This window comes from Candoia aspera, chromosome 13 (assembly GCF_035149785.1).
Source record: "Candoia aspera isolate rCanAsp1 chromosome 13, rCanAsp1.hap2, whole genome shotgun sequence".
In the NCBI taxonomy this organism is placed as follows: Eukaryota; Metazoa; Chordata; class Lepidosauria; order Squamata; family Boidae; genus Candoia; species Candoia aspera.
This window is the reverse complement of record NC_086165.1, coordinates 22535508-22562188: the sequence shown is the minus strand read 5'-3', so window position 1 is coordinate 22562188 and position 26681 is coordinate 22535508. Positions and strand designations below refer to the sequence as shown.

Below are 26681 nucleotides of genomic sequence, written 5' to 3'. Positions count from 1 at the left end.
CGGGGCGGTGGCAGGGGAGACCTTTTCTGCGGAAAGCAGCTGGCCAGAAACCCCTCATGAGTCACGAGAGCCCTGCAGAACTTGGACCTCGGAGGACGAGAAAAGCTAGAGCAGATCCAATGGGGGCTGTGGCGGCGGCCCCCCCTCCCAGTCATCCCAGCCTCGCCCCTCCTCCTCCCTCTTCAACTCCCCAGATACCCAGGCCGGTGCATTCAGATGGGCTTAACCCCCCCTAGAGGTCTAAGATCTGGATGGTCCAAGTCTGTATTGCTTTGGCTGTCTGAGAGTCTGCCACTTCTGAATCACCCTTGTGGATTCCCACTCACCAGTCCGTTTTGGGACGCCCCTTGTGGGGAATCTGAGCCCTCAGTCATTGGGCTGCACGAGAGGCCAATGGGACTCATTAGAAACGGTCAGCCAGAATGAGGGTCTCAGACCTGGCCCTGCTGCCCTCTTTGCTCCAAGGGCAGCAGAGATGGCTGGAGACAGCTGCCCTGTCCTAACACCTGGCCCTACTGTTTGCCTGCTTTGGCCCTCACCCACTCCTGGCAAGGATGCGGCTCCCCCCAGCCCAGCCCAGCTCAAAGAGCCTGCCACACAGGCCTCTCGTGCAGGAGCAGGGTGCCTGCCCGGGCCTCTCGAGAGCCAGGTGTGGCCCAGTGCCTCCTTCCTCCGTGGTCCTTCGTGTATGCAGCACGTGCCCACCCTCCCCGGCAGCTCGCTCTGAGGGGCCGAGAGACGAAGGGAGCTTTTGGGGGGCCAACCTCAGTGGCAGGGCCTGGCCACAGTCCAGCAGCCCCCTTTGCCATCTGCCCCCCCAAACTGCTGGCAGGAGCAACCAGCTAGCAACGCCTTCCAAGGTTTGTGCTGAGGAAAGGCTGACCCCTCCCCAAGGGGCGAGCCTTGATCAAAAGGAAACTAAACCACCCCGGCAGCCACTTGCCTCCCGAACCTCTTCCAGGCGCAAGGCGACAGACGCCCCGTGGGAGAGTCCTCCGCACTCCCCTTGTGCCTATCTGGTCATGCCTCGTGGAGATCAAATGCGGTGGCAGGACAGAAGAAATCTGAGTATCAATACTGCGCATGTTTTTAACTTTTCACAAGTTCCCTCTTACGTGGGCTGTAAAGCTCCAACTTCCTCCCTTGGGAAGAGGCCCTCGTGGACCTTCAGCCCTTCCCCAACCAGCAGTCAAAGAAGGAAGTGGAGGAGCTGAGAAGCGCTGCCAGTCGCCCTGTGGGTACTCGGGCATTTGGGCTCTCTGGACAAAATGGCTCCTCTGGGGGCAACCCCCCAGCCTGCCTCTTTGCTTTGCCACTGTGCAGCAGCAGGGGGTCCCTTCCTGCTTGCACCTGGGGCAGCCCACTGCCTTAAACAGGCAGCTGCTCCAGAAACCCTGCCGGGCAGCCTGCGGAGAACTGTGGCCGCACTGGGCCTGTGTGAACGCCAGGGCTGCATCAGCCGCACCCAAGGGGGAGGGAGGGCGGCTGTCTGGATTCAGACTGAGCCTTGGCTAACGGGGCATCCCTGCAAGGCCACGGCTGCGTCGTCAGCAGAAAAAGAACAAGGCATGTCTCAGGTGCAGGAATATCCTCGTCCCCACTTTTCTATGGGCCATCCGTGAACAGAAGATCTCTGGACAACCAATGGGCCCCTTCAGGGACCTGGGTCAGTGGAAATTGCAGGACTTCAGGGAGCAGTGGTGGGGAAGGGCAGTGTGGGGCTTCTCCCTCTGCTTTAAATAAATGTTCTGGGTGGAGGGGTACCTGAGGATGCCACTCTTTGGCATCAGAGCGCCAAATTGCCTTGTGGCACTTAACCCCAGATCTCTATCACAGAATACTGTTCACAGATGGCTACCTCATCCTCAGACCTCTGGAGTACTCCTGGCCCAAGGAGTCATTCCAGCTCATAGTGGCTAAGCGGGGCAGGCCCAGAGCACAAGGATGTTAGTGGGGACCAGGAGAGCTTCAGGGCCCTTGAGATATGTATGTATGTATGTATCTATCTATATCTATCTATATCTATATCTATATCTATATCTATATCTATATCTATATCTATATCTATATCTATATCTATATCTATATCTATATCTATCTATATCTATATCTATCTATCTATCTATCTATCTATCTATCATCACCACCCATCTCCCTGCACAAGGAGGGACTCTGGGCAGTTTACAACACAACAAAACTTAAAATTCAATGTCCATATAAATACAATGAATATAAATATATAAATATAAATAGACAATAAAATATAATATGTAATAAAATCCCAATGGCTAAGGTTGTATCTCAGTCCGTGAGTGTAAAAGGCCCTTCTAGGGCACTAGCCATCCCCACGAATGACTGTTCCCCTTCCCACTCCATGCCTGATGACAAAACCAGGTTTTTAGTTCCTTACTGAAGTCCAGGAGCAAGGGGGCTTGTCTCACCTCTGGGGGAAGGATGTTCCGAAGGGCAGGAGCTACTGCAAAGAAGGCTCACTTTCGAGACCCCACCAGATGGAGTTCTTTTACGGATGGGGTCTGTAACATGCCCTCTCTGCATGACCAGGTGGGACGGGCCAATGTGATGGGGATGAGATGGTCCCTCAGGTAAGCTGATCCCATGCCATGTACAGCTTTAAAGGTCATAACCAACACCGTGAATTGGACCCGGAAGCAGACTGGGAGCCAGTGCAGCTCACATAGCAAAGGCGTTACATGTGCCGACCTTGGGGCACCTAAAATTGCCCGTGCGGCTGCATTCTGGACCAGCTGAAGCTTCCAGATATTCTTCAAGGGTAGCCCCATGTACAGCACATTGCAATAGTCTATATGAGAGATGACCAGGGCATGAGTGACCATTTGAAGGGCCTCTTGATCCAGGAAAGGGTGTAACTGGCACACAACCCGAAGTTGAGCAAAGGAGCCATGAGTCCAGGAGGACCCCCAGATTATGCATCAGGTCTGTCTGGGGCAGTGCAACCCCATCCAGAACCAAAGATGACAATGTCCCGGATACGGAAGAGCCGTTAACCCACAGCCACTCCGTCTTACCAAGGTTCAGCTGAAGCCTGTTGTTCCCCATCCAGACCCCCACAGCACCCAGGCACCTGGAGAGGGTGGTCACGGCATCACTTACCTCACCCAGGATGGAGATGTATAGCTGAGTATCATCCACATATTGATGATACCTCATCCCATGGTGACGGATGATCTCACCCAGCGGTTTCATGTAGATGTTGAAAAGGAGCGGGGAGAGTACCGAGCCCTGGGGCGCCCCAGAAAAAGGGCCGTGGGCTGGACCTCTCGCTTCCTATCAACACCGATTGGGATTGGCCCTGGAAGAAGGAGGTGAACCAGCACAGAACCATGCTGCCCACCCCCAACTCCCTGAGCTGCCCCAAAAGAATACCATGATTGATGGTCTACCATCAAGGCCATCAGCTCTGGGAAGGAAGGCCAAAACCTTGGGAGGCACCTGGGAAAATCTAGCCGTTGATGAACCTCAGCGGAGACAAAGGCAGATAAATGCTGCTCTATGACTGTAATAAAGTTTTGATTTGATTTGAAATTCAACTGCTTTTGGGCACCAAGAATCAGAGATCTATGGTGGATGATCTGACTCAACAGCAGGTCAAGTTTAAGGGATGCAACTGAATCAAAGCAGCAGCAGCACAATGGGAATGCCAAGCAAGTTTCCTAATTGCAGCACTAGATCAAGAAAGAGGACGCAGAAGGCAAAGCAAAGGAAGGAGAGATTATCGAGTGGGAGTGGGAACTGGAGCGGGGCAGCCATCCCCAAATGTTTCATGACATGGACAACGGAGTAGATGTATTTTCTGCTGCTCCAGAAACAGGATTCAAAGGAAAGGATTCAGATTAAAATAAGACAGACTAAATACTAGGAGAGAGTCAGTGTGGTGTTGCATTAACTAGAAATTCCACGGGAGGCTGTGGGTTCTAGTCCCGCTTGAGGCGCAAAGCCAGCTGGGTGCCCCTGGGCCAGTCCCTCCCTCTCAGCCCTGGGAAGCAGGCAAGGCCAAGCCACTTCCGAAATCTTCCAAGAAAACTGCAGGGACTGGTTCAGGCATCACCAGGAGTCAACACTGACTTAAAGGCGCGTAAGCACACACACACACAAACTAGATAGCACTTTCTGTACAAAGGAATAGACCACTTTGAAGACAGAAGATATTTTTAATTTAAATAATTTTTAAAGCAAGTACTGGATGGCCCTGGCCACCAATCAGGGATATTATATCAACGCATCAGTAGGAAAGGCCAGACCAGATGAACGCTGAGGTCCTTCACCATCTATCTCCACCACTGTTTAACCTTTTGCTGCCTGGACGTCCAGTGAGAACAAAGATAAAGGCGGTCTCCTTTGGTCTCCCATCCAAGAACTAACCTGCTTGACCCTGTTTGGCTTTTGGAGATCAGACAATGTTGGGTGGATGCTGCTAACTAGCCGGGCAAGTGAAATAAAATAAAACAACAACCTTCCAGTCCTGGGTTTGAATGATCTGAGCTAGGGTGCTCGGAAGGAGGGTTAAGCTGCCCTCCTAGCACCTCTTGTGCTCCCATGTGAGCCCCCCCTTGCTGACCCACTTGGGGGCCAGGGAGATGTTGCTCTTTCCTGTCAGCACCTGCCTGCAGCCCCTTTGCCTGCTCTCCTACCACCATGGCTCCCTCCAGCCCCAGTAGTTGTCTCTGCATAACTTACGTTTCCATGGAAGCCCCCTTCACCCCCAGGTCAGGCTGAAGGCACAAAACAGCATGGGACCCTGACACTGATGGGCCACCGTGGTTGTTCTAGAGCTGGTCAAGGTGCATGCGAACAACCGCCACCGTGATCACCTGAGGAGGTTCAACCTGGGTGCCTAGAGCCACAAAACACTACTCTGAGGTTGCCCACAGACAGGCCTTCATGGTGCCCTCTCCAGGTCAGGGTGTTGAAAAGAAGACCTCATGCCACTGAAGACCTCTGTCTTTGCTCATGTTGGATGGTGGCCTGTTTCTGCTTTTATTTTCCTTTCAGATGCAATTTTGCATTTCATAGGTGGTTTCACAATGTTTTTGTGTAGGAAGTCAAGTAAAAATATATGAAAGAATAATAACATAATTTCTGTACTTTGGCATCTCCCACTAGCTCTGCATTGAGGTAACAGAAACGTAGGTAGCAGAAATTGAATATTAGCAAAATCTGATCCAAGAGAGGATGCAGTAGCAAAGGTTTTGCGCTGCACTTTCTGCTGAGCTCGCTGTGCCGCAGCATAGAAGATTCTGTCCCTGTGGCTGCTTCAGATGGCATCTTCCTGCCCTAGTCTGACAACCTATGCTGCTATTGCCCAGGAAACCAGCTGAAACAGAAATAGTGATGTAACTTTTCTTGTCCACCCCCAAAACACAATTCCTCTTAAAGGGATTTGCAGAAAAAGATGTTTCAAGTGCCTGAAAATACCTTCTTTTGCAGCTTCAGAGAAAGGTGAGTTGATGTGATCCTGAAACACAGAAATGTCTCTGAAGCAGAGAAGAACAAGCATGGAATGGGCTCCTTTTCGCTCTCCCTAGCTTGAACTGCATGCTGTAAATCACTTCCTAAGTGTTGGAATGATCAGCATCGTCTCATAAGCCTAAGGGGGTCTCTCTAGCACATCTCTATTGTGCTTGTGGGATGTCACATGGGTCACCTGATTTCCACTTCCTCCTTCTTCTTGGGTTTGGGGATTAACAATCTCCATTACCCTTTGGGCAGAAATGCAAGCAGGAGCTGCTGCAGGAGGCAGCTCTCCCCTCTTTCATCTCGCTTGCACACAGGCTTTCTATTTCCATAGAAAGTGTCTACAAAAAACCAGTGATGATTAAGTGCTTTCTACTATGAATCTACCTGTATCCAGTTCTACTGAATAAAAGTAAGCTATCTCTATTTTTCTTCATCTAACTACAGTGTGAAGACTGAATTTATTTCTGAATGCAATTAAGCTTAATGTGCAAGTTCTCTTCTTTGGTTCATGCTTCTACTCTGCAAGATTGCTGTTAGCTGCTTGGAGTTCTTTTATTAACCTTTAAAAACTCCATCAAGGGTTATGGGCCCAGTACAGACCAGTGCAGCCCAGCAGGGTCCAGTATACTGACCAAGAACTGTTTTTGAAACGGCTTTGGCCGCACAGCCAAAAAGAAAGCCACTTGCACATTCAAAAGGCAAAGTTCAGAAAAGTTTTTTTTCTTCTCTCTGAACAATGGAGAAAGAGGAGGCAGTTTCCCCCATACCAAGAATGATTGAGGATATTTACTCAGCATGGCTATTCAGATTGAGGATGCAGCTAGATTTTGAAGATTGTTTAGATGCTCTGGATTTACCTGAACCTAAACCAGAGGATGGGAAGGAAGCCAAAAACCAGTGGAAGAAAAAGGATAAGAGAGCTAAAATTCTTATTGCTAGGTCTCTTCCAGATCACAGATTAGCAGAGATTAAAAATATTTCTACTGCTAAGAAAATGATTGAGAATGTATGCACCCTATACTCAGAAGCTGATGATCAGAAAGTCATCTCTTTGTTATGAGAACTGCATACATGCAATTTGGAAGACAATGGAAATGTAAATGACCACCTGATCAGGCTACAGGCAATCTTTGATCAGCTGAGCACAGTCCAGAATCTCATGAATGAAAAACTTAAGAAGTCTTTCATGCTGAGGACTTTACCAAATACATTTTTTCCATTTGTTGCTGGTCTGAATATAGAAGGGAAAAATCAGAATGCCGAAGGCAAAATAATCTGCATAACAATAGAAAGCCTGGCAGAGACATTGGTTGCCTAGCAACAAAAGGTAAACATGAGCCAGAGGAATCAGTGACACACCAGAAAAACAAAGGGACAGAAAAGAGGGCCATTATCTGTAATTCATGTAAAAGGCCAAGACATATTGCAAGGCTCTGCAGAAATAAGGACAAGAAAGATTTTTCCAAGGATAAATCCAAGGAAAAACATTTTAAAGGTGAAAAGGCTTTACACCCTGTTTATAAAGCTGATACCAATAAATGTCCTAGACAATGGGTAATCGATTTGGGGGCCAGCAGGCATCTATGTGGGAATAAAAGTGACTTTTGTGAGCTAAATGAAGCCACAGAAGGAAGCATAACATTAGCAGATGGCGATTCAATTTTGATTCAAGGAAAAGGAAGTGTGCCATTGCGATGCATCAATGGAAGTGAATACAAAGATCTCATAGCAGAAAATGTTTTCTATGTACCAGACTTAGAAGTCAATTTGCTAAGTGTCTCAACATTGAACAACAAAGGTTTTGATGTGATTTTTAAAGCTAATGGACAATGTAAAGTCACCAGCGGAGAAAAGATTTATGTTACAGGCTTTCAAAAGGATGGCATCTACAAGGTGCATGCGAACAACTGCCACCAGATGTCAGCCTCGCCTGTCAGCAGCGAAAGGAGGACAACAGCACCACCACCTGGCACAGACGTTGAATGCAATTTTAAGAATGAAAACTGAAGGCATGGTAAGAGATTTTGAAATAAGCAACCATGATGAATGTCAATCAAAATGTGTGATATGCATCAAAGGAAAGGCAACAAGACCAGCCATACTCAAACCAAGGGAAAGGCAGGCAACCAAGTCACTCGAACTTATTCACACTGATTTGTGTGTACCTCTTCAAGCATCAGCTGTCGAAAATAAATATGTTTTATGCTTTATAGATGATTTTTCCAGATACTGTGTGACCTACTTAATGAAGGAGAAATCCCAAACAGCAGACATGCTGAAAGTATATGTAGCCATGGTGACCAACAAGTTCAACAGAACCCCTCAAGCCCTCCAAAGCAACTGCAGAGGTGAGTTTATTTCACAAACCATGCAAACATACTTAACACAGCTAGGTATAGAACACAGACTAACCACTCCATACACACCTGAACAAAATGGAGTTGCAGAAAGGAAGAATCGCTCACTAATGGACATGGTAAGATGTATGCTTTTAGAAGCAGATTTGCCTGACAAATACTGGGCAGATGCTGTTTTAAAGGCTACATACTTACAGAATAGACTGCCAACCAAAGCCAACAAGGTAACACCTTTTGAGCTATGGCATGAATGCAAACCAAGCATAAAGCATCTGAGAGGATTTGGATCCAAGGCTTATGCACACATACCAAAGGAGAAGAGATCCAAACTAGACCCCAGAGCTGAAGAAGGCATCGTGATCGGGTATGCTCCAGGAAGCAAGGGATATAGAATCCTGAACCCAAAGACAGGAAAGGTAAGCACATGCAGAGTGGTGTACTTCGATGAACAAGAGAGAGGCTACCATATTCATGCTGATGATGACTGCGCAGAAACCAACAATGGCAGTTACCAACTTGAGATGTTTAGCCCAATATTTGAAGACACAACCACCACACTGACCCAGAGGGAGATAGAAGCCCAGGTAGAAACACACCAGAGTCAGATGGTGAGGCCGAGGGTGCAGAAGGGGTTGAACTGCCAAGTGCCACTCCTGAACCTGCTCCAAGATTCTCATCATGACCTAACAAAGGAGTTCCAGCCAAGAGACTCACCTACCTCGCAAGGTCGTTGTTACCAAAGGAACCTGCATCATGGAACGAAGTCCAGCAAATGCCACCAGTTGAAGCAAGCAAGTGGAAGAAGGCAGCACAAGAAGAGCTAGAAGCTCTACACAAGAATAAAACATGGACTTTGACAAAACTACCAAAAGGCAAGAAAGCCATAGGATGCAAATGGGTTTTCAAAGCCAAACACAATGAAAATGGAGAAGAACAAAGATACAAAAGGCTATTCACAAAAGTATGGACTTGATTACGATGAATGTTTTGCTCCCATGTAAAACATACCACAGTCAGAATGCTCCTGAGTCTAGCAGCTTCCAGGAACATGAGTGTTGAACACCTGGATGTAAAGACTGCATTTCTACATGGAGAGAGATAGAGGAAGAACTGTACATGCTGCAGCCTCCAGGCTTTGCCAATCCCAAGACACAGCAACTTGTTTGCAAACTTCAGAAGGGGATTTATGGCCTGAAGCAAGCAGCAAGGGCATGGAATGAGAAGTTGAACCAAGTACTTCTTAAGCAAGGTTTTCTTCAAGGCAAAGCTGATCCCTGTCTCTACACAAGACGCAGAAATGGCAGAGAGGTGTACATTCTTTGTTATGTGATTTGATGATTTGCCGTAATAGCAAAAGAGACTTTGATGAAATTGTGTCCAACCTGAACAAAGAAGTAGAAGTCAAGCATCTGGGCAATGCCAGCCACTACTTGGGGATACAGATTGAAAAAGAAGATGGAAGCTTTCTTCTAAGCCAGAAGCAAAAGATCCTAGAACTGTTGGAGAGTTTAGGACTGCAAAATGCCAATCCTATGCCAACACCAATGGAAACGGGTTTCCACAAGCAACAGGAACCTAGTGAACTTTTACATGACAGCAGCAGCTATAAAAGTGCCATAGGTAAGCTACTGTATCTAGCCACTTCCACTAGGCCAGACATAGCAACTGCAGTAAACGTTCTATGCAGAAAAACTAGCACACCCGCACAGAGAGACTGGACTGGTGTTAAGCGGGTGGGAAGGTACCTAAAGGGCACCATACACCTAAAACTAAAGCTACCAGGCACTGACAATCCTAAACTAGTGGGGTTTCCAGATGCAGACTGGGCAGAAAACATTACTGACCGTAATGTCTTCTGCCCAAGACATTACTAGTGGGCATGTATTTTTCTATGGGGGTGGAGCAATAAGCTGGGGAAGCCATAAGCAAGCTACAGTTGCACATTCATCCACAGAGGCAGAGTATGTCAGCAGCAGAAGCACGCAAAGAGGTTTCATGGCTCAAGCTACTGTTTGAAGACATGGGAATAGAGGAATCTACCCCTATTCAGGTCTACGAAGACGACCAAAGTTGTATTAGACTCTCACAGTCAGAAAAGATTAATGGGAGAACTAAACACCTTGATGTTAAGTATCATGTAGTAAAGGACTTGCAAGAGCAAGGAATAGTCAGACTAGACTATTGTCCCACAAGGAACATGACCGAGGACATTCTCATGAAGCCGTTGCCAAGGAGCAGTTACCAAGAACTGCAGAAGAAGCTGAACCCTGTGGACTCTGAGATGTACTAACTTGAGAAGGGGTGTTGGAATTATCAGGGGTCAACTCAGCATTGTCTCATAAGCATAAGGGGGTCGCTCTAGCACTAAGAACACTTCCTTTAGGAGTTTATCAAGCATTTTACTTAAATCCCTCCCTGAAAAAGCCGTTCTCTCCAATTAGGAGCCCTGGCATTTGGATCTCACCAAATGAGAGGGATGTTTCATGTGCTCTTCGTCCAGTGGCTGGCAAAGCCAGCAGCCTTGCTGAGCTCACCCCAGCAATGGCTGTCCTCCCAGAGAGCAGGGGGGACATCTCTTGGCCAGGGACCCTGCGGCACCACAGGGTTAGACTGGGAGCTTCCCTGCAGCCACCAGAAGGGGCCCCCAGGCGCACACATTCCTTTGGGGGCTCAAAAGGCAACAAGCCCAACAGGGGCCCTGAAGCTGCCACCCACCAGGAGCTCTTGGCTGTCATGGCCTTCCCAACAATGGCAAGGTTCTTTGGAGGCAGGCATTTCTCTTGGAACTATGGAAATAATTTCTGAATTTCAATGTGAATTTGCATAGATAAGAATATCTATTTACTTATTTTGTTTATTTACTATCTCCTCATCATGAGTGGAGTTTATCAGATTCAGGAGCAGGTGCATTAGCTCTGATCGCCAATAAGAGTGCAGTGGGCACTTTAGAAGGATGTATGAAACAGACTTGACCCCTAAGTTTGAGCAAATACATGTTCAGTCTTCATATGCAGTGCTGGCATATCAACCAGCCGTCACCCTCGTAGGCAGAGCATCTCTATGGGCCTTCTATGTATAGAAGTAATTGGGGGGTATTGGGGGGGGAGGACAATTCATCCACATTAGAGAGGGGAAAGTTTGGTTCTGTCCGCCTGGATGTCTAAATCCCAGACCGTCCGCTTAAGTTCTAACAGTTTTTTTTTCTAGGTTTAAAGCAAGTAGGACTGGTATTGACAGTCCACACTGTCTCAGATCTTAAGTCTATTTGTTTTTTCAGAGTGGATTGATGTATATCATATATGGAATAAGATGTGCCGATGATGTTCCCCAAATGATTTGTTTTGCCCAGAATCTTAGCCGACATAACCTTGCCCAGGCCTCTGATGAGATGCAGCCTAGCTCTAAGCTGGTGATGGCATTAGAAGTCGAGTATGGGATATGTGCTATTGATTTTAAGAAATTTTGTCTATATTTGTTTAAGGATTGAAAAGCTTTTGCAAATACATGTCTGAGTTCCATACAGCAACATGCCAAGAACTTTGACTTTGAACAATTTAATTGCTGCAGGACAAAGTTGTTCCTCTGCCAGCCAGTGAATTGTTGATCACTAGAGATACTTCTTGAGCTTTCATAGCTAATTCTTATTTGATGACCCCAACATGTAGGAGATTGAAAGTGAATACCTAGGTGTTTAAGTGATTCCACCTGCTCAGTGGGTCTGCCATTAACTGTCCATCTTGAAGGATTATCAGAGCGTCTTCTGGAAAAAAACGAAACTTTTGGGTTTTGGCAGTTAATTCCAAGGCTTTGTCTAGCATAGCTTCTTGAAAGTTCTCTGAGACATTGCCCCATTTTTGAAACCAAAAGAACAGCTGCATCATCTGCATACAGGAGACCTGGGATTGGACAATGAGAGAGGGATGGAGGATGGAGGTCTGAATTGGCAAAAGCTGCCACTGCATCATTAACATAAAGGCTAAACAAAGCGGGCTAGCCCTCAGCCTTGCTTAACCCCTTTATGAATGTGGATAGGCTCTGTTAGACCACCAAAATTAGTACCTTTAACCTGTGTAGTGGTATTGCAGTGACTCCATTCCCTGAGAAAAACTTTGGAGGAAACTAGCTAACTCATTGATTGGTCATCATCTGCTTAATTTGATAAGAATATCTTGTTTTTTTACTTTTTTTATTTGTTACATTATTTGCACACTGCTAACTCCAGACAGAGAGCCAGTTTGGTGTAGTGGTTAAGGCATCAGGCTAGAAACTGGCAGACCTTGAGTTCTAATCCTGCATTAGGCACGAAGCCAGCTGTGTGACCCTAGGCCAGTCATTCTCTCTCAGCCCTGGGAAGGAGTCAATGGCAAACCACTTCTGAAAAAACCTTGCCAAGGAAACTAGGGGCTGGTCCAGGCAGTCACCAGGAGTCAACACTGACTCAAAGGTACAAAATGCAAGCAAAAGAAGAAGAAGAAAACTCCAGAAAATTCTGAGTGGTTAGGATGCAGAGAAACAAACAAAAAGTCCTAAAAATTATAGAAATAATGTAGATGCTTGTGTGTGTGAGCAAACCATTAAACCCCAACAGGCTTTAAGAAAGTGAATAGTTTTAAAAGCCTTCTGCAACAATGGCAGACTCTCTGGAGCTTTGCAGGGAGGGTCCTTTAAAAGGGCAGAGGCAGCCACCAAGAAGGGGGTCTCCCCCTCCCCCTCCGTCCTCCCAAGCGAGTGGTCCTGAGCATCTCTCTCCGGGCTGAAGCACAGGTCAGGCAGACGCCCCTTGGGAACCTGAAGGTCTCTGGTAGCCAAGCCAGGCTGGCCTGTATAGGTTGAAAGCAGCCCTTGGAACTGCACTCCGAAACCTACCGGTAGCCAACATCCTACCCAGAGAATCATGTCAAATGGTTGTAACGGCTCTTGCTCACCAGGAGGGGGGGCAGCTAAATTTTGCACCAGTTGCGGTTTCTAGGTATGCTTCAAAGACAGTTCCATGGACATTGCATGTAATAGTCCACAGGCAAAGTGGCGAAGGCATGAGTCTGCACTGACAAGGCCTCCAGTCCCAAACAGAGTCACAACTCACACACTATCCCAACTTGCGCAACGGTTCTTCTAGCCATGGCCTTTATCTGCTGATCAAGCGGAAATCAGAAGACTAGGAGAACCTCTGAGTCATGGACCTGTCCTGCTCCTTTGGAAGAGTGCAACCCACTGAAAACCAACATAAGAACCAATGGAGTGCCAAATGCTTTTTACACAACAGCAACTCTGTCTTGCTAGGGCTCAATTTTAACTTGATCCATCTAGTCCTCCACAGCCTGTCAGTCTTGTTGTCCATGGACTTTTGGACTGCCTGCCTGGACTGGAGCTGAGCAGCACTATCTTAGGGTGGCTCTGCTTTTTCCTAACAGGGCCTTGAAGGCTGCACCATCCCCATTCAGTTCCCAGTGCAGGTCTTCCGTTTCCGTCCCATATCCAGGCCTGAACTTTGACTGAAAGGGTTCTGGATAATCCACTTCATTTAGGATAGCCTGCAACTGATACCCCAGCACAAAACTCCCTAAAAAGGCAAGATTGGAGACCAGGCAGAACATATCTAAATTGCCTAAACATGGGCTCTTACCCATGTTCACTCAAACTAGCTCCTTGACTTTCTCCACAGCACTCTAGATGCTGTTTCTGTCACATCATTTCCGGGAGCTCTTCCATAAACCAAGCAATACTCTAGGATTGGTGCCCCAAAAGAGGGCGCTGGGGAGCAACCATGGCTAGCACCTTCATCGTCTCTGGGTTCCAGAGGTCATGGAGCCTACCTGTTCACTGAGAAAATCATCAAGTGCCCCCAGGAAACCAACTGGATCCATTAGTTACCTAGGGTGGACCATCCTAATTGGTCCCCCACCCCTGGCTGGTGGAGATGGCAACCCAACCATAGCAAAGAACTTAGCAGTAATCTCTTCCTTATTCGATCCCGCAAACTATGAAGTGAAGGTGGGATGGAATACATGACAACCTGGAGGAGTGGTGCAGATACCCGTTGGGACGGATCCAAGGTTCCCATGGAGGCCTGCGTTCCTGCGCTCACCCAGAACCTTTTACCCTGGTCACAGAGACTGAAGTCCTCTAGGCATGGAAAGCTCAGGAGGCTCCAATATCAGGAAGAAACCCTGCTGCAGAATAGTGAAGTTCTTTTTTTCAGTATGAGGCTGCTGGTGGGGTGACATCTATGAAAGAGCCTCTGTAGAATTTTCTGCAGCCAGAATGATCCCTGGGATTTGTCTCATTCCCATTTTCATATACAGGGAATAAAATGTTCACTGTGATGGTTTTACTAGCAAGGAGAATTGTATTAATATTTTTGAGCACAACTCAACTTTGTAAAAATTAAAACATAAAACAATGAGATGCTAGTTGCTGTCACTGTGGTATTTCATACAGTTTTGCCAGCCAAGGCAGCAGGGGACGAAATCTCCTTGTGCTGAAGCAGCTGACGGTGCTCCCACCCCAGCCCACCGCCCCACCGGTGGCTCTGCCGCTGAGTTGCCAGAGCAGCAGGGAAGACCTGCCTCCTGTCACAACTCCTGCAACCTTGCCAGGCACTCAGCTCCCCGCTAAGCCCCAAAGAGAAGCCGTAAGCAGGCGGCACAGAACCATCCCGACTCTGTAGTCTCGGGAGAAAAGAGATAGGCCAGTGGGAGGGATGGGAGCAATGCCAGATCCAGAATGTCCGTGCTCAGGATCCTTAAGCAAGGGGGGGGGGAGTTTTAATTGTTGCGGTCTCCAAAGCTGAAATATGCTGTGTGCTTTGCGGCTAGTGAGTTTGGAGGTCAAATGCTTTCCAACTCTGCCCTTTAAAGACTCTCAGGACATCCCAGGATATTCACAGTTCCAAAGTTAACAAGCAAAGCCAGAGGCTCCTTTTGATTTGTTTTTGATCCAAACCAAGAATGCTCATTTCCCCCCTTTCCTGTGTGTATAAGCAGCTCCTGCTCAATCCAAGTTACTCTCTAAGAGCAAAAGTAATCACTTATCTGTTGCAAAGAAAAGGGACGTGAGAAGAAAAGCCAATCTGAAAAACTGAGACCAAGTGTTCTCTGCTATCTAGGAGACCCTGTGCCATGTGCCAACTTACTTGTAGGAGTGCATGAATCCTAAATGGGATTTCTGTGTTATGCTTTTGTGTGATTTTGCTCATTTCCGCACCCGATCAGAAATTCAAAGGAGAATGGGATGCGAGCTTCTTGGCTGGAATCACAGGCTGAAGTCTAACCCCGACATCTCCAAGACGGATCCATTGTCCCCTCTGTAACTCCCTCTGCTGAAAGTGACATTTTAATCTGCTCCGTTACGGAGTCTTCGGCCAAATATTTTATATAATCCTGTTGGAAGAAGATTTATTGAGGAGTAATGCTTCTTCTTTACACCCTGAGTCTTTATCTCTTTAAAACTGAACTCAAGTCTTGGTTTCCAAGAGTTTTTTCATCCATCTGCAACCATCATCTGCAGCTAAGCTTTCACTTTTCTCCTGCACTTTTGGGCAAAACTCCATTGGGCAAAGCCCAATATATCTCTATATGCTTGCACCCTCCCTGAGAATGAGTTGGCCACATCTGGACAACTGAAGCCTGGTGAGGTGTGACCACTACCAACAGGGCAGCACATGGGCTCTTAATAGCAAACAAGTGATTGAAGAATGCAATCTGACAAGTTTAGGGGAAGGGGGGGTTAGAAAAATGTCCAGCCAGCCTGCAGCAATCACAGATGATCTGTCCTGTATGCAGCGCAGTCCTACTGTAGTTCCACCCAGTCCATGCTGACTAGGTCCTTGCAATGGGAACCATCTGTTTTCTACTCTTCACATCAAAACATTCCTTAATGAGCCACAATTAAGAACAAGTATGAGACATGCTTGTGTCAGAACAAACCACTTAACACCATTCAAATATTCATAATGAACTGAACACAGAGGAATTCTCCAAGATGCATTTTTGAAAGAAAATAACCCTCGTATAGACAAACTGTGCAAGCAACTGTGGCCTCCAGATGGCCTTCTGCTGAACAAACTGGGCTCCTGGGGACATGTCAGTATCACAGAGCCTCAGCTCTGAAAAATTTGGGGATAAGGAGAATCAGGAGCCTTTGGGCTTTCTCTGTACTCTCTGCCTGAGAAGACAAGGCTGCTGGGATGAACATGATGATTACTCCAGGCTGGGGTGCCCCCTCCTCCTACTCCAAGTGGTTATTGAAATGATAAGGTGGAGGGAGCTGCAGGAAAATCCAAATTCCCATTTAGATTTGCAGCTTTCCTGGTGAAGACAAGTCACTGTGTGTTCCTATTATTATAGACGTAGAGGAGAGAGTTGGAGATCTGGCTTCCCAGTGATGCCTCTGGCTCAGAAGCTGAGTTGGGTTTCTTTGGGATCTGAACAAAAGTAGTACCTGAAAGTACTACTTCAATTGTGAAGCCAAGAATCCTCCCCTCCACTTATGAAAAATGGCCGGGGGGTGGCCATAGCAAACTCTAAATATCAGAACCGGAGTTACCCCATGTTTGCTTTTTATTCACCAGAAGGGCAGTACAGACTACGGAAGACCAGTCTCTCTCACAGAACACGGCTAAGGGGAGGGCACCAGGTCAGCCACATCCTGGAAGATAGGAGCTGCAATAAAAGACCACACAAGACCCATTGCCAGTTAAACTGCCCCACCATGGCAAATTGCTTCTGCCCCCGGGGAGTTACCAACAGCCACATCAGTTCACAAGTTAGGTGAGACCAGGCTGATCAGGTAGAGACCAGTCATCCAGCACAACGAAAGCTCTAAATGGTAATAAGTCCAAAGCTTTTTCCTCATGATAGTATGGTTAATCCTGCAAGAAAGACATGCCTCATTGCAGAAGCTATAATGTTCAGACATCTTCATCATACTCTATAAAAAGGTGTTTTGTTTTTCTAATCTGTTCAGTCTTGTCTGACTCTCAGAAACTGCCTGGACAAGCCCCTGCAGTTTTCCTGGCAAGGTTTTTTGGAAATGGTTTGCCATTGCCTCCTTCCTAGGGCTGAGAGAGAGTGGCTGGCCCAAGGTCACCCAGCTGGCTTTGTGCCTAAGGTGGGATTAGAACTCAGGGCCTCCCAGTTTCTAGCCTGGTGCCTTAACCACGACACCAGACTGGCTCTCATGAAAAGGTAACATCTCCCTTAAGTTGAGCTCAGCTCCTGGTGACTTCATCGATTTGTCCATTTAGGATTTGTTGGCAGCGTCACCAAGGTTGTTTACCACTGCTCTTTGTTAACATGAGTCTTCAACTTCCCAGCCTAGTCTATGCCCACGGACTTTTCAATTGGTCCCCCCATACCCTCCAGCACCAACCCTGCGTGGCTGCATGCCCATGCCTCTCAGACTAGCAAAGGGAGGGCGGGGGCCAAAGGCCTGTGTGAGTGCCGCTGCTGCTGCTGTCTCACAAAGGCAGAAGGAAACTACAAGGCAGGTTGGCTGACCTTCAGAATCCAGCCAGACTCCCACTGGGAAGGCCTAGAGATGAAGCCTTTGGAGACAGAGTCCATCGTACTGTGTTGAAAGAGGCCCGGTGCCACCTTTTGCTCAAAGGCCATTTGCCAGGGATTTCCACAGCTGAGACCATCTGACCAGCTGAGGAGGCGAGCTTTGGAGGAGGTGGGGAGGTGAAGTCTCTGGATTATGTGGCACGAGACACCACGTTTTCTCCCTAAGGAAAATTAACATTATGCTCTGGAAACATGCCTTCAAAGCGCTTTACTCTTTTCCATCGTGGTTTTGCCTTTACTCTCCTAACTCCCTAGTTTTAAGATTGGACAGTTAAGTAGAGCCTGCCCTCTGCCATGTACTCACTCACGCTTGGTGCTGACTGTCCCTGCCCTCCTTCCATCCAATCCAGACAGAATCTGATCTTTGGACCTGTTTCTGATGAAGCTGCACCTCCTCTACTCCGCCATAGCCTTCCCTGAATGCTGCCCACCTCACTCAGTCAAGCAGTCCCAGTCCGTGCTGGGGTGACCGGGATGAACCTCCCACTGCGAGGAGAAGAGCCCCAACGTCCTCTCCAGATCTGTTGCCCCAGTGGAAGCGGTGGTCAGAAAGAGCATCCATGCCTTGCAGCAGTTTCTTTTTAAGCATCTTCATTTGCTTCTCCTCTCCATACCTAGCAGCAAACTCCAGGCAATTTCTTCACAACGTAGAAGAAACTGAGCACTTAAGTCCAACTTGGCCCGCACTCTGGCAACCTCTGATACACGTGCACACACACAGCAGCTCTGGCGTCCTCCTGGAGATATTTTCGAACTGAGCTTCCACCTGCAGAGGATTCGTTCCAAAATCCCTTCGCCGCGTCGGGAATTGCTCTTGCGCTACAGAGGAGACCTTCCTTTGAGCCGCCGCGCCGGGGCCCTTCAGCGCGTCTCCACAGCCCAAGAGCGGACGCCCCCTTCTTTGGGAGCTCGTTGACGCCAAGCCCGCACGGGAGCGGGGCAGGGCTCTGCCTTGGCCAGCAGGGCGGCTTCTTCAGCAGGCCGGTACCAGGACAGCCCCCGCGGCCCCAGTTGCCCGGGGAGGCTGCGGCTGGCGGGCAGAACAAATTCCTCCCCAAGCAGGCGCAGCTTCAGCCCTCCCAGTCTTGCTGCGGAGCAGGTACCAGGAGAGCAAAATGTTTGGCAGCCAAGGCAGCCCTTCCGGGAACGAGGACGAAGCAGCGACACGAGCACAAGCGTCGGGGGGGGGGGGGGGCGAGGGGGCAGCGGCATCTGGGTTGCGCTGCTGCAGAAAGCCACGCCGGCCTCTTGTGGCACGCACCGCTCGCGAGGGCGGAGGCAGCGGGCCCTGCAGCCGCCTGGCGACGACCCTAAGCCGTCCTTCCGACGGCTGCTGGGTTGGCCTCTCCCTGGACGGAGAAGCACCGAGACCCTGAACACACCAAGGACCTCGAGCAACCCCGGCATTTCTTCTGCGATATGCCTTGTTTCGTGCTAGTTTTTGAGAAGAGCACGTTGCTAAGGGTCCCAGGAGCGCAAAAGGAACAGGAATCGAAGCAAGAGAAAAGCCGGCCACACTAAGTTATTGATCTCCTGCAGATCTTAGCAGGACAGTTGAAGGTCATAAACAAGCTGTCCTCCTTGCTCCAACAGATAAAAAGGGAAGCCGTGAAGGATGGGGGCACACGCAGAAATTTGCAGTCCGAAAAGGAAGGAGGAGGCCGGGACGGCAGAGTTAAAGCCAGACTACTTTTTATTGCCGAAAACACTGAGCAAAAATATGGATCTGCCCAGGACAAAAAAGATCCCGAGGGGGACCTGGTCTCTGGGAGCAAATCCTGCCAAACCAGGGACTTACTTGGAGGTTCCTATCTAAGCCACGTCCACTCACCCCTCCGCCGCAAGCCTCTCGCAGGCGCAGCCCGTCCCCGGACAGGTCCCTGCCGGTCCCCTCGGGGCTTTCGCTCAGCGGGCAGAAGCTGCGGGAGGGCGCGGTCCCTCCCCTCCCTGGCACGAGAACCCTCCTGGCGCCGGCGCCGCACGAGCGGAGCTGCACGCCCACGCCGGACGGGACTGCGGGCAGGGAGGGCGAAGCTCGCCGGGCCGCAGCTGAACCGGAGCCCCAGGCGGGGGCGTTTCCCCTGCCTTCGGCCCTTCCGCTTGGGGAGAGGCCTCTTCAGCGCTGGCGTGACCTGAACAATAGCTGGCGACTCTGGAACGCCGCCGCTCTCCTTGGCCATTGCCTCTTGGGCGTTAGGGCACTTAGCGGAGCCTGAGCCCAGGGGCGAAGCACACGCCTCAGAGAAGCCCCGGCCTTGTCCCGGTAGAGAGGCACCTGGAGAAGGCTGGGGCGAATCTGTCTCCGGAAGACTCGGGTAACGAAAACCCGCCTGGCCTGCCCACAAAAGTACCAGGGCAGAGGTGGGGACGGGAGCAGGTCCAGCCGGGCAGAGAGGAGGAGGCCTGTGCAAGCCTCTATCTGCAGCCGAGCCCTGGGTGACGATGCAAAATAAATAAACGGTAAAGAACTGCCAGCAAACCCCCCCCCCCTCCTCCTTGCCGGGTCCTTCTCACACCATTTAAACAAGCCACCATGCCTGGCAAGCCTCCGCAACCAGATAGGCTGAGATGCTGTAAGATTTTCTGTACTGTACACAGTTTTCTGATCTCTTCCCCACAACTGGCAGGGCAATGAGATATACCCACCCAGGCGGAGTCCTACTGAGTCTGTGCACTGATTTAAAAACTGTCACTGAAACCATCTTAAAGCTGTTATTTGTCTAGCAAAGGAAAGCATACAATATTGTGATATTGGTAGTTTTGCAGATGACTGCCATTTGCACACACACGGGAATTTACCCTTTCAACCATGACGGAATGCAGGTCCTGCTTTTCCACTGAGCTGCCTCCTGGAATTAAAACCTCCTTCCTGCTGTTCAGTGCCTGGTCAGACCCATCCAGGAAAGAGTGGATTTAATCTTTCTTCCCTCATGAGATGTGCAGTTGTTTCACTCATCCATTTTGAACGGATTTTCTCCTGTTGCTCCTCACGCTGATCATGTCTGAGGTCTTCACAGTCTGGTGAAGTTAACACCGTCCAGTATAAGTGGTGTCAACTGGAAGATCCTTCACTAACTCCAGATTATGTACTTCAGCAAAGGATCGTTACCTTGTCGTGGTGCTGGAGCTTGAGCACCTCAGTGATGCCATGAGCTAAACCGTGAAGGGCCACCCAAGACGGGAAGGTCATGACAGAGATGTCAGACTAAATGCGATCCCTGGGGAAGGTAATGGCAACCCACCCCAGTATTCTTGCCATGAAAACTAAATGTCATGACCTCGTTGCAAGGCACAAAGAGCCTCACAACGTGGATCATGATCATTAAGGAAAAGAGGAAGGAGATAATCAAACCAGGGATTAACACAAGCACCCAAAGGCACCCACACCCATGGACCCATAAGCAGCTGAAAAGAAAGACGTCAGAGGAATGAAGATAAGACGCACCTGGTGCCCCGGAGGACACAACCGTCGCAGGGAGACAAAAGAAGACACCGGGGAAAACGCCCAGGCAGCCATCAAGGGTCCCATCAAGAGGGATCGGGGCAATGAGGGGTGGGGAAGCCCGGAGCAATACAGGAGGGTATAAAAGGGGCACCCCCACACTACCTACCCCGTTCCTGTTTTTCGTTCTGTCAGCTATCATTCCAATAAACCAGAAATCCTTAATACCCATTGAGTGAGTCTATGTCTTATTGCGAAGCGAGGCTGGCCCTGACATAAAAACGGGAACCCAAAAAAATTTTTTTTCACCTGGCACCTATCCAACAAGCTTGTGAGGGACCCAGCCAGGCATGGAAATCCAGGAACCGAGGAGGCGCAACCCTTCGGCGCCCTGCGACGAAGCCCCGCTCTCGCAGGGTGGGATGCAGCTGAGGTCCGGGCGATGCAACGCCCCGGTAAGTATGGGACCCAGCTGGGGGGAAGCGGCGGGGGAGGGACCCACCCCGGCACCCCGGAGCCCGCGAGGCACCGGGGGCAAGACGAGGGGACCCTCTCCAGGCCCGCAGGCAACCCCGGAGGAAGCACGAGGCGAACTTGGTCCCCCGGAGGGACCAAGGGACGATCCATCCTCCACCACGGCCAACGGCGAGGGCGAGCGGAGTGGCGAACACCTCGGTGGGAAGCCGTGGACGGCGGAGAGGCTTGACGCGCTGGAGGAAGGGATGCAGGCGATGCGGCTGATGCTCCAACAGCTGACGGCGGCGCAGGGACCCCGCAGCGGAGGCGGCGCAGAGGCACCCCCGGACGAACGGCGGCGGGGTGAGCGGGGCGGCGGTGACGGCAGAACCCGGCCCAAGGAGCCCACCCGACGATTGGAGGCACACCGGGACGAGAGACGGGGCGGAGACCCAGCGGACGCCGGCGACCACGGCGGAACCCGACCCCAGGAGGCCACCCACCGATCGGAGGCGTGCCCAGACGTCAGACGGCGGGACAACCTTGGTGGCGGCGGCGCCTGGTCCCAGGAACCCACCCCACGACGGGAGATGCACCAGGCTGAGAGGCGGAGGGATGACCCGGCGGGCGGCGACGGCGACGGCGGAGCCTGGATCCAGGAGCCCGACCAAGGGAGAACGCCCCGCCCTCCCCCCCGAGCGACGGGACGACGACCTTGTGAGGAGACCCAGAGAGAGGCACCAATGCCGCAAGAAAACTGGAGACAACCCGACCCGCAGCAGCTCCCGCAGAGCCCAAGGCATGACTCAGAGGGCGCCAGGAGCCAGACCAGGACACCTGCCAAGGACTTTGGCACAAAGTTTGACGGGGACCCCTCTAAACTCTCCTTTTTCTTGACTAACGCGAGGTACTACCTCGAAGAATGGGGTCCCTGCTTCACAACCGAATGGGGCAAAATCAATGCCCTGGCCATAAAACGTAAAGGGCGGGCCGCCGATTGGTACATCCAATTGTGCCAATCAGGTGCCCAGGCGCTGCAGGACAGCACAGAATTCCTGCAGGCGCTGGAATGGCACTTCAGGGACCCCCTGGAGCAAGAAAAGGCAAAAAGGGCGCTAGAGACACTCAGACAAAGCCCGCGCTCCGTGGCAGAGTATGCCATGGAGTTCCAAGCCCTAGCCGGAAAAGTGGACACTTGGTCTCAATCGACACTGATTGAGAAGTTCAAACACGGACTCAACTTAAACGTCCTCCGGTGGGCACTCGGCCGCGACAACCCCAGCTCCCTGACGGGTTGGATCCGGCTGGCAGCGGAAGCGGAGAACACTCACAACACGTTCCTCCACGCAAGGAGGGAAACGCAGCAGATGGAGACAGCGAGACCCCCACGCACCAGTGCAAGGCAGGTGAGGGCAAGACCCCAACCCTGGAAGAGGAACGGGACAGACGCTTCGCAAAAGGGCAATGCTTCACGTGCGGCAGGGAAGATCACAAAGCAGCCGCGTGCCCCAAAACGACACCCAGAGAGAGCCCGAGGAGGGCACAAACCGCACCAACCCCAGCACCAAGAAAGCGACCAGTGGCGAAGGGGGAGTACCGATGCAGACACGTCACCTACAGTTCAGAGGAGGAGGAAAGCAACCCCGACGAGCCGACGGGAAACGACAACCACCTGGCCTAAGGGGCGCCAAAGGACAGGTGGAGGACAGTGACAGGCGCTATGACAAAGGGGTGAGTGAGGAATGCCCCACCCTCTACGTCCGTGTTACCCTCACCCATCGAAATAAAACTGAAAAGGTCTGGGCACTCATTGATTCGGGTTGCTCCAAAAGCCTAACGCACCCTGACCTGGCAGCCGCACTCGACCTCCGCTGCTATCCACTTCAGCACCAACTGGTGTTCTCGCAGCTCGATGGATCTGCAGCGGGAGGGGGCCCGGTCACCCAATACATCGGAGAAACCGCGCTAAGGCTCGGCAGCCACGAGGAAAAATTGGCTTTCATCGTGGCACCAGTGGGGCAACCCCGACTCATACTGGGGATCCCATGGCTCGTGCAGCAAAACCCAGTCATCAACTGGAGAACCAGAGAGATTAAGTTTGCTGACGGGCGTTACCAAGCACCTTCAGGGAACAGGGTTCCCCGAGCAGCCATGGGGGGGGGGGGGCGACGACGACTGCGGAACACAGAGAGACAGCACTGCCAGAGGGACTGCCAACCAAATACGGGGATTTCGCCGACGTTTTCGGCGAAAAAGAGGTGGACAAACTCCCCCCCCACAGAAAGACGGACTGCACCATTGAACTGGTCCTGGGGGTACCCCTACCCAAACCAAAAATATATGCTATGACCCAGCGAGAGCTAGCAGCATTAAGGGACTTCGTAGACAAAAACTTGGCAAGAGGGTTTATCGAGCCAGCAAACTCTCCAGTGGGAGCGCCAGTCCTCTTTCGCGAGAAAAAGGACGGGTCATTGCGGCTCTGTACAGACTACCGTGGATTAAACGCAGCAAGCATTTCAAATAAATACCCCTTACCCTTAATAAAGGACATCTTGTCCCACCTGGTAAAGGGTAAGGTATTCTCCACACTGGACATAAGGGAAGCCTACTACCGCATACGGATACAGGAGGGGGATGAGTGGAAGACTGCTTTCAACTGCCCATTGGGGGCGTTTCAATATAAAGTACTCCCATTCGGACTGGCAGGAGCACCGGGGGTATTCATGCAGTTAATTAACGAGGTCCTGCGTGACCACCTTTTTAAGGGGGTTTTGGTTTACCTCGACGATGTATTGATCTACACAGAAACAGAACGTGAGCACGAACGCTTGGTAAAAAAAGTGCTCAAGAAACTTCGCAAGGCAGAGCTGTTCGTTAAGCTCTCCAAGTGCGAGTTTCATAAAAAACAAATTGACTACCTAGGGTATAGGATTTCAGCTAAAGGGATAGAAATGGACCCCAGCAAGGTCCAAGCCATCCTGGCGTGGGAGCGCCCACGCACGAGGAGACAACTGCAAAGCCTCCTTGGATTCACTAATTTCTACAGGGGGTTCACGCCCAGGCTGGCAGAGACTATTTTGCCCCTAACTAACCTGCTAAAGACTAAGGGCTTGGGGGACACGCGCAAATCGAGAAACCCGGGGGCGCTACTGAATTGGACAGCTGACTGTCAAACGGCATTCGAGAGACTGAAAACCCTCTTCACAGCTGAGCCAGTGCTACAACACCCCGACCCCACCAAGCCTTTTGTGGTGCAGGCAGATGCCTCCGACTTTTCCATTGGAGCCATCCTGCTTCAAAAGGACTCAGACAACCACCTAAAACCCTGCGCCTACCTTTCCCGCAAATTCTCCGAAACAGAGCGGAGATGGCACGTATGGGAAAAGGAGGCGTTTGCAGTAAAGACAGCCCTGGAAACATGGTGGCACCTGCTGGAGTGGGCCACCTGCCCCTTCGAGGTCTGGACGGACCACAAGAACCTGGAGGCACTCAGCACGCCAAAACGGCTCAGCCCGAAGCAGGTGCGATGGGCTCAGTTCTTCAGCCGGTTCAATTTCACGCTGAAATTCATACCGGGCAAGAAAAACTTCTTGGCAGACGCCCTTTCCCGACGGTCACAGGATGACACGCAAGCCTCCAACATCGTGGGGACAGTATGGACCAAGAAACAGCTCGGCTGCCCAGCTGTCACGCGTAGCCAGACAAGGAATCAGCGCACGCCAGCACGAACGGCGGGGAGCGATTGGAGCCGGCGCTCAATTTCACCAAACTGGCAACAAAGACTCACACAAGCACTACAGCAAGATACATGGTTGCAAAACAACCGACAACATGTATCTTTCAAAGACAACATCGCCTGGAAAGAGAAAGCCTTGTACGTGCCCGAATCACTGCGGGGGGAGATCTTACATAGATCGCACGATGACAAATCTGCAGGGCATTTTGGGTTTGTAAAAACCCTCCACCTAACGAGGAGGCAATTTTGGTGGCCAAACCTCAGAAAGGACGTAAAAGACTACGTGGCCAACTGCCCCATATGTGCCACCACCAAACGGAAAGGAGGGAAACCCCACAGGCTGCTACAGCCGGTAGCCAGCCCCTCCCGCCCATGGGAAGAAATTTCCATGGATTTCATTGTGGACCTCCCACCCAGCCAAAGAAAAACTGTGATATGGGTGGTAAAAGACTATTTCTCGAAACAGGCACACTTCATCCCGTGCGCAACTATTCCCTCCGCACAACAGCTGGCACGTTTGTTCCTAACACACATATACAGGATCCATGGCGCCCCCTACAGGTTGGTGACCGACAGAGGCACACAATTCACGTCAAAGTTTTGGCGGGAATTTTTAAAACTAATTGGAACCAAGCAAGCACTGTCCACTGCGTGGCATCCACACACGGACGGATCCACAGAGATCCTAAACTCAACACTTGAACAGTTCCTGAGGGCATTCATAAATTATCAACAGGACAACTGGGTAGACCTACTACCTTTTGCAGAGGTGGCCTATAATAACGCGGTACACCAGAGCACTGGCCACACCCCATTCAAGGTGGTCTACTGAAGGGACTTTGTACCGATACCAGAATTGCCGCAACCTGAAACCCTGCCCTGCTCACCAGACGATTGGGCGGCACAGCTGGCAACAACCTGGCCAATCATCCAAATGGCCCTAGCAGACGCACAAACCACGTACAAAAAATATGCGGACAACCACAGGGAGGAGGCACCGAACTACAAAGTGGGAGATAGGGTCTACCTCTCCACTAAGTTCATAAAGACCTCGCAACCCTCGAAGAAATTGGCACCGAAATTCATTGGACCTTTTAAAATCACACAGGTAATCAACCCAGTTACTTTCAAACTGGAACTGCCCCACAACTTGAGACGGGTCCACCCAGTGTTTCACTGTGCACTACTGAAGCCAACGAGCACATCCAAATGGCATACGGAAGAACCTCCGCCCCCACCCATAATGATAGACAACCAACAACATTTTGAAGTAAAAGAAATACTGGACTCAAGAAAGCAAAGAGGAACACTACAATACCTCGTGAAATGGAAACATTTCCCACACCCAGAGTGGGTCCAGGCACGACACGTCATGGCTAGACAACTAACAAGACAGTTCCATGAGGCATACCCAGAGAAACCAGCACCATAAAGACATCTTTGGGGGGCAGCATGTCATGACCTCGTTGCAAGGCACAAAGAGCCTCACAACGTGGATCATGATCATTAAGGAAAAGGGGAAGAAGATAATCAAACCAGGGATTAACACAAGCACCCAAAGGCACCCACACCCATGGACCCATAAGCAGCTGAAAAGAAAGACGTCAGAGGAATGAAGATAAGACGCACCT

General features: G+C 50.4%; 1 protein-coding gene across 1 annotated transcript in view; it reads right to left on the bottom strand.

The window, feature by feature from the left end:
- FRMD5 (FERM domain containing 5) overlaps window positions 1–26681 on the bottom strand; it is a 123357-nt gene that overhangs the window by 36558 nt on the left and 60118 nt on the right. The window lies entirely within an intron of this gene.